Below are 8,065 nucleotides of genomic sequence, written 5' to 3' on the forward strand. Positions count from 1 at the left end.
CGTGCGTGTGTGCGTGTGACTGTGACACTGTGTGTGTGTGTGTGTGTGTGTGTGTGTGTGTGTGTGTGTGTGTGTGTGTGTGTGTGTGTGTGTGTGTGTGTGTGTGTGTGTGTGCGTGTGACTGTGACTGTGACTGTGACTGTGACTGTGTGTGTGTGTGTGTGTGTGTGTGTGTGTGTGTGTGTGTGTGTGTGTGTGTGTGTGTGTGTGTGTGTGTGTGTGTGTGTGTGTGTGTGTGTGTGTGTGTGTGTGTGTGTGTGTGTGTGTGACTGTGTGTGTGTGCGTGTGACTGTGTGTGTGTGTGCGTGTGACTGTGTGTGTGTGCGTGTGTGCGTGCGTGTGTGCGTGTGACTGTGACACTGTGTGTGTGTGTGTGTGTGTGTGTGTGTGTGTGTGTGTGTGTGTGTGTGTGTGTGTGTGTGTGTGTGTGTGTGTGTGTGTGTGTGCGTGTGACTGTGACTGTGACTGTGACTGTGTGTGTGTGTGTGTGTGTGTGTGTGTGTGTGTGTGTGTGTGTGTGTGTGTGTGTGTGTGTGTGTGTGTGTGTGTGTGTGTGTGTGTGTGTGTGTGTGTGTGTGTGTGTGTGTGTGTGTGTGTGCGTGCGACGATGCCGACACAAAAGCCAGTCTTGTTTCCATTGCGGTCCTTTCATATGTACAGTATGTGTAAATGATGCCGTGTCGCATCATGTGTGTACTGTATGTGTGTGTGTTTGCACTTTCCAAGTCCAAGCTTTAAAAAAATGTACATATACAGGTATACACAATAATCACACTGGTTACTGGTACAGTATACGAGGTTTAGTCTACAGATAAACATGGCAGCACCTAGATGTACTCCTGGCATTAGACATTAACAGTATATCAACGCGTCATATTTGAGAAGGTGCATTATTATTTGCATATGCGTACAGTACTATACATATGACTTTCACTCACTTCGTTTCAAAGACAAATATTGCACATTTTGACTCCAGTGCATTTCTAGGAAGGTCATAAAGTCCATTTTTTGGTGCCAAACAAAACAGAGAAGACCGCGCCTCTCTCTCTCTCTCCGCACAGCAAACACACTTTCTTATTACCTTCCTATACTTTGTGTTTCTATAACCTTGGTCTGCAACCTTAACTCATTCTGACCTGAGATCAGATTCATTCGAGGTTTCCACTGGACACACACTGGTCTGATGAACCCATTCTGACCTGAGATCAGATTCTAAAAAATGTCAGTCGTTCTTCGATTTTTCAAAAAATAGCAGACCTACAAGCTCGTATCGCGCCACTCGGTGGCGCGATATGAGCTTGTAGATCTGCTATTTTTAAATAGCTAAAGCATAACATGATGCCGACACCAAAATGGGTGCCCGGTCAGAATGGGTTAAACACGCACACACAGGCGCACACACACGCACACACGCGCGCCATAAACACACAACGTCTTCTAATTTATGGGTGGCATGCTGGGAGGTAAAACATTACGTCCTGTCCTCTCCTCCTTTTTTTCACTTTTAGGAAGCGGTAGGTCGTTAGCTACATGCTAATGAACCGTACGGTGCAGACGACGTGCAGAGGGTGTTAGAGAGAGAGGCAGGGGCTGAAGTCCCATTAGAGGACACCTTTGGGCCCAAAATAGCAGATCTACAAGCTCACAACGTGTGGTGTTGAGAGCTATTCTCGGGGCGCGGCCCTGCAGTCTTTATCTACTGGAGATGCGGTCGGTGTGGAACGACATGGATTTAGAAACAAATGAGTTCAATGCAAAACGCTGTGTTCAAGTTCAGGAGAGAAGAAAAAAACTATTCTCCTGAATGCTGCCTTCCGGAATTGATTGAATTGAAATGTAATTGAATTGAATTGAATTGAATTGAAATGTAATTGAATTGAATTGCATGGAAAGGAGAGGAGGGCATTTGCCAGTGTGTGTCCAGTGGAAACCTCGTATGAATCTGATCTCAGGTCAGAATGGGTTCGTCAGACCAGTGTGTGTCCAGTGGAAACCTCGTATGAATCTGATCTCAGGTCAGAATTGGTTAAAAAAAAGAAAATTTGTAGTGTGTCATCAGTAATACCGGAGGGGAGATGTCCTCTATTTCTCTCACAACGCTGACAACACGCTGATACCTTCTGTTTTCGCAATTCTTGAAAAGTAATGATGTACAGTACGTGGTCAAAACATGTCCGTGGCTTTTACAGTATATATCAATTTCCTGACAAGTAACAGTTTTGATCACATATACTGTACTGTGCAAGGTTTTAGAGCCGACAGTGGCATTATCAATATGGGTGTTTTGAGGGACAGAGGGGCTGGACAGACAGACAGACAGACAGACAGACAGACAGACTTTATCAGTGGAGCGTATATAAGTACAGAATCCTCAGACTCTGTGATTCGGGGCGACATCATGAGGCTCTCAGATCGTCTCTCGGTCGCCCAGGTCTCTCGGCGGCTGACCTTTTTATTCCCCGTGACATTTCCAGCCATTGATCTGCGTAACGTAACGCCGTGGCCGTGGTGATGGAGTGGCTGCCTCTCTCCGGTTACGTTGTGCCGCTGTCGCACCGTTTTGCAGGTGGCAACAGGGGTCACGCCCGCACCCTCTGTGGCGGTGGGTGGTGGGTGGGGGGACTGGGGGCGGTGGGAAGACATTACCCCGGATTTGATTCAGTCTACGTACTTCCAGACAGTCGCTTCAACCAGTGTTGTTTTAGGCAGCAAATATATTGTTTTGTGTTGAATAGTTTTCACTTAGTTTTAGTCACATTTTAGTCACCCGGAAGTCTAGTTTTTAGTCTAGTTTTAGTCGACTAAATATCATACACATACTCCAGACAGTCGCTTCAACCAGTGTTGTTTTTGGCAGCAAATATTTGTATTAGTCATAGTCTGTTTTCACTTAGTTTTAGTCACATTTTAGTCACCCGGAAGTCTAGTTTTTAGTCTAGTTTTAGTCGACTAAATATCATACACATACTCCAGACAGTCGCTTCAACCAGTGTTGTTTTTGGCAGCAAATGTATTGTTTTAGTCATAGTCGGTTGAATAGGTCCAACCAGGGAAACTCCCCCCTGTCAGGTGTAAAGGAGCAACTTGGACACTCAGGCATGAAGGAAGCATGAGTTCAAGTCCGTTGCTCTCCCCAGGTTGGCGGAGGGTGTGTAGAGCCCAGGATCACATTAGATGATTGACACAGGGGTGAAAAATGGGTTACAAAATGTAGTCTAGTTTTAGTCGGCTAAATATCATAAGATTTTAGTCGACTAAATCTACACTTGATTTAGTAGACTAAAATGTATTTTGGTGGGCCTTGATGCACACTTTCTGAAAATAGTATATAATAAGTTCACAACGCGTCGCAGCGGGACACATTGTGAGCTTGTAGATCTGCTATTTTCAGCATGCAACCAAGTGTAAATGAAATGACTTATACCGGATCTCTTGTCCACTAGTCCCTTCATTTTTGTCTATTTTTTATGTGTTGACGCTGCAAAGCGTTTCCGGTTTTCCTGCAAGTTTCACCCACGCAAACACTTTTTGGTGTTTTAAAGCATTATGTTATGCTTTAGCTGTTGAAAAAATAGCAGAAATAGCCAAATAGGATAAACATTTTTTAACAGTATGACAGTTTTTCTTGTCATTTTTTATTGGTTAAATCTTTCATGTTTTAGAGAAAAGCGTTGAAAACGTGACAAAAAACGCATGATAAAACAGAAAAGAAAAAAGAAAAACAACAAAAGACAAATATCTATTGTTTTACATTACCTTGAAGTCCAGCGTTGGGCTTCAAAACAGATGATGCATTCAAAGTCGTCCTTTATGTGAAGTGTGTTTTTTGACGACGTCGTCACTTCAGAGTTGTCAAAATGTCATCGGAAATAGAAGGGCTGTAATCTTCTCGTCATGTCTTCCTTTCCTACGGGGACACAGCTGAGCCGAACGCGCCGTCTCTGACGGGAGAGAGAGAGAGCGACTTAACGCATTTAGTCCTGACGTCGAAATAAAAAAAGTATTCTAAATTCTGACAGTTTTCTGAAAGATGTTTCTGTATCGGTGGTAATTGGTAAATGTATTTGGCCACCAACCCCCATCTGAAAATATGTTGTTCCAGGAACCCCTCAGAAGCGAAGATTTGAGTTAAAAACGTTGGCTCTGAAAGAATATATATTCAAAGATTTGCGCCACATTTTCACAATTTCTCAAAAATAGCAGACCTACATGCTCGTCGTAGCGCGGCACTCGGTGCCGCACTATGAGCTTGTAGATCTGCTATTTTTCAATAGCTAAAGTATTGGGTTAAAATAGCTTAACAGAGTGAATAATTATCGTAACAGTTGTGCTATAGTTTTTTTTCTCCACTTCCCTCTCCCTCTACTTCCTACTGACCACCTAGTGTTTTTGTGTTGAAAAACTCATAAGTCATATTTCTGTTCATTGACTCGTCCATGATTTCCCTCAGGGGGGGGATAGCTTAATAGCAGGAACCATGAGAGTGTCATTTATCATGTAACACTGCTGTGAACAACAAGGCAACAACCTGAAGGAAAAAAAGCAGGCAGGCGGCGTTGGCTTTTTTTTGCCAGGTGACGAAAGCGCCTGGACTACATTTACCACAGACCACTACTGACGACCGTAAAAACGACTTCAGTGGCGACTTTAGTGGAAACCTTGCAGTGTTGTTTTTGGCAGCAAATTTCTATTTTAGTTTTAGTCATAGTCTCCTGAATAGTTTTCACTTAGTCTTAGTCACATTTTAGTCACCTGGAATGTATTAGTGCTAGTCTAGTTTTAGTCGACTAAATGCCATAAGATTTTAGTCGACTAAATCTACAGGTGATTTAGTCGACTAAAATGTGTTTTTGCGGGCCTTGTTGCCGTCATAATGACTTATTTTACACTTGCTGAAAATAGCCGATCTACAAGCTCACAACGCGTCGCAGCGCGACGCGTTGTGAGCTTGTAGATCTGCTATTTTCAGCATGCAACCAAGTGTAAAATGACTTATACTGGATCTGTTGTCCACTAGTCCCTTCCTAACATTTTAGTCTAGTTTTTATTTGTTGACGAAATTGTCAGTATATTTAGTCTTAGTTTTAGTCACCATAGCATAGTATGCTACATGAGCTTGTTGCACCTGACAGCTGAGAGTTGCTATGACTGAGAGTTACTATGACTGAGAGTTACTATGACTGAGAGTTACTATGACTGAGAGTTGCTATGACTGAGAGTTACTATGACTGAGAGTTACTAGTGCTTCACCAGTGTTGATTTTGCCAACAGTTTGACGAAAAAGGTTTGTCGACTACCCTAAAACGAAAACATTTCAGATGACTAAAATATGACTAAATATAACTGAATTAAATGTATTTCAAATGACTAAACTAAATCAGAATGTGCTGTCAAAACCAACAAAGACAGTCTTGATGAAAAGGTCCAGACTCCAGAGGGACCCAGACGTCTGTCAAGTTGAATAAAAATCGATGTGCGGCATTTTTTCTTTATGAAATTCTTCTTTTCATGATTCATGCTTCAGTTGTCACTATGCAACGCACCAGCATGCGAACAATGTGGATGTGCCAATATTTCCTTTGCTTACATTATATTGCGCTGCCAAACCCCAAATTGAAAAGTGTAGTTGCCAAGATTAAAGATTAGTTGCCTGAGGAGGCCCCCCTGTATATGAAAACATTTTTTTGTCAAGATTAGTCAGCGGAAAAAACAAAATAGCCGATCTACAAGCACCACAACGCATGATAAAACACACTGAATCCCTGCATGGATCAACTTTGACGACCGACTGGTTCACGGTGGAGCAAAACATTAGGCCAAGCCGCCGCTAAAGCTATGCAGGCCTTGAAATCCCCATTGATATGTTTTATCTCTCAGTCTGTGATACACTTTTATGGATCTGTTGACAGACTGTCCAGCCCGGTCGTTACACGCTGCTCAGTCCTCTCACCCCACGGAAGGATGAGAATGCATTAAGCCATTTAGACCTTTAAAAAAAAAAAAAAATGTCTTCAAAATCCTGACAGTTTTCTGAAAAACTTTGTGTTTCTGTATCAGTGGTGCTCAACATTTCATGTCAAGGTCCCCCAAAAAATATATGTAATATGCCTCCACCTCCCCATCTGAAAATATGTTGTTCCAGGGACCTCCCCCCCAGAAGCCTAGATTTGAGTTAAAAAACGTTCACTCTGTAATAATATATATTCAAAGATTTGAGGCATATTTTCACGATTTTTCAAAAAATAGCAGACCTACAAGTTCATAGCGCGGCACTCGGTGCCGCACTATGAGCTTGTAGATCTGCTATTTTTCAACAGCTAAAGTATAACATAATGCTTTAAAACACCAAAAGGGGTTCCTGCCCAAAATGGGTTAATGTTTAGTTTTCTGTTCACTGGGCATTATGGCTGCAGGGGTGCCCGTGGTGCTCTGAGCCGACCCGCTGGCTTTTGGCTGTTTTGCCGTTTGATATGTTTTCCTGATGAGTCGTGGAATCAATGCGGCCGCCACTGGATCACGTTACTACTCCCCAATGTCATGAAATGCCTTTCATGGAACATTTATTTTCTGTGACGGCAGCCGCTTCTATATTCTTCTTTCATAATGCATGTCTGGTGTTAACAGAAAGGATAACAGGGATTTCATTTAACCCATTCTGACCTGAGATCAGATTAAAAAAATGTCTTCTATGTCAGTTCGCTCTTCGATTTTTCAAAAATAGCAGACCTACAAGCTCGTAGCGCGCCACTCGGTAACGCGCTATGAGCTTGTAGATCTGCTATTTTTCAATAGCTAAAGCACGACATGATACTAACACCAAAACGGGTTCCCGATGGGTTAAACCATTTTGGACTGAAGTCGATTAATAATGAACGTTGCCCAAAATATGGATGCCAGGTTGAGAGCGTTTTGTGAGCGTTCACGTTGTAAGTCTTTTCAGAAACTTGTGAGGAATCACTTCGCAAACAATTCACACTTTTAGGGAACCAACATTCAGTATTCTGCACACTATACTCTTTTAAAAAAAAAAGAGCTACTTGTTTATCCGAGTGAAAACTTTTGGCTTTCTGAAGAAGACAACAAAAATAGTTCTTTGAAGTCCTATACTGTCATGGACACACAGACAATTGTGATTCTTGGCACTGTGTCTCGACCCCACTGTGTGGGTTGCAACCTCCATCTTTTTTTTTTCTAAGAGCTTGGTATATACTGACAGACAGAATGGAAAAGCAGACCTATTGTTCCACCAGCTGTACCATTTTCTCATCTCTGCCTGGCTCCCCGGAATGATGCAGCGCGGCTCCTGTGAGCTTGAAGCTGAATTAATAATGAACGGAGTCAATAGGTCCCTGTGCCCCGGCATTCTCCCAGGACTCACCTTGGGAGTGACTTTGCCCCCAACAGGTATTGAAGTATTGAGTCCAGTAGGAAATGGTACATGTTTTCTCTGCCTCGGAGTCGGACAGACGGACAAAGAGAGGCCCTCTTTTGTTCCCCGTTACAGTAGATGCACTGTTTAGCCCATTCTGACCTGAGATCAGATTCTAAAAACGTCGTCTACATCCTGACGGTTTTCTGAAAAAGCTATGTTTCTATGTCAGTCGTTCTTCGATTTTTCAAAAATAGCAGACCTACAAGCTCGTATCGCGCCACTCGGTGGCGCGATATGAGCTTGTAGATCTGCTATTTTTCAATAGCTAAAGCATAACATGATGCTAACACCAAAATGGGTGCCCGTTCAGAATGGTTTAGAGCAGGGGTCGGCAACCCAAGATGTTGAATGAGCCATTTTCGACAAAATAATTAATTCAAAATCTATCTGGAGCCGCACATTTTTTTTTTTTTTTAAATGCTTATATAATGAAGACAACAGGTCTGCAAGTGGATATTAGCCTATCTATTAAAATAAAGTGCGCTATGGTTTAACTTTCATTACATTATTATGCCATGTTTTGTTGCATTGACAAAATTATAGAAATTCAATAAAGAAATAAGTCACCGTTTATATACCTGCACAACAGCGCAGTTTGTTCGATATCAATCGCATCACACGACTCATCACAGG

Source organism: Protomyctophum parallelum (genome assembly GCF_964188405.1).
Source record: "Protomyctophum parallelum genome assembly, chromosome: 11".
Taxonomy (NCBI): Eukaryota; Metazoa; Chordata; class Actinopteri; order Myctophiformes; family Myctophidae; genus Protomyctophum; species Protomyctophum parallelum.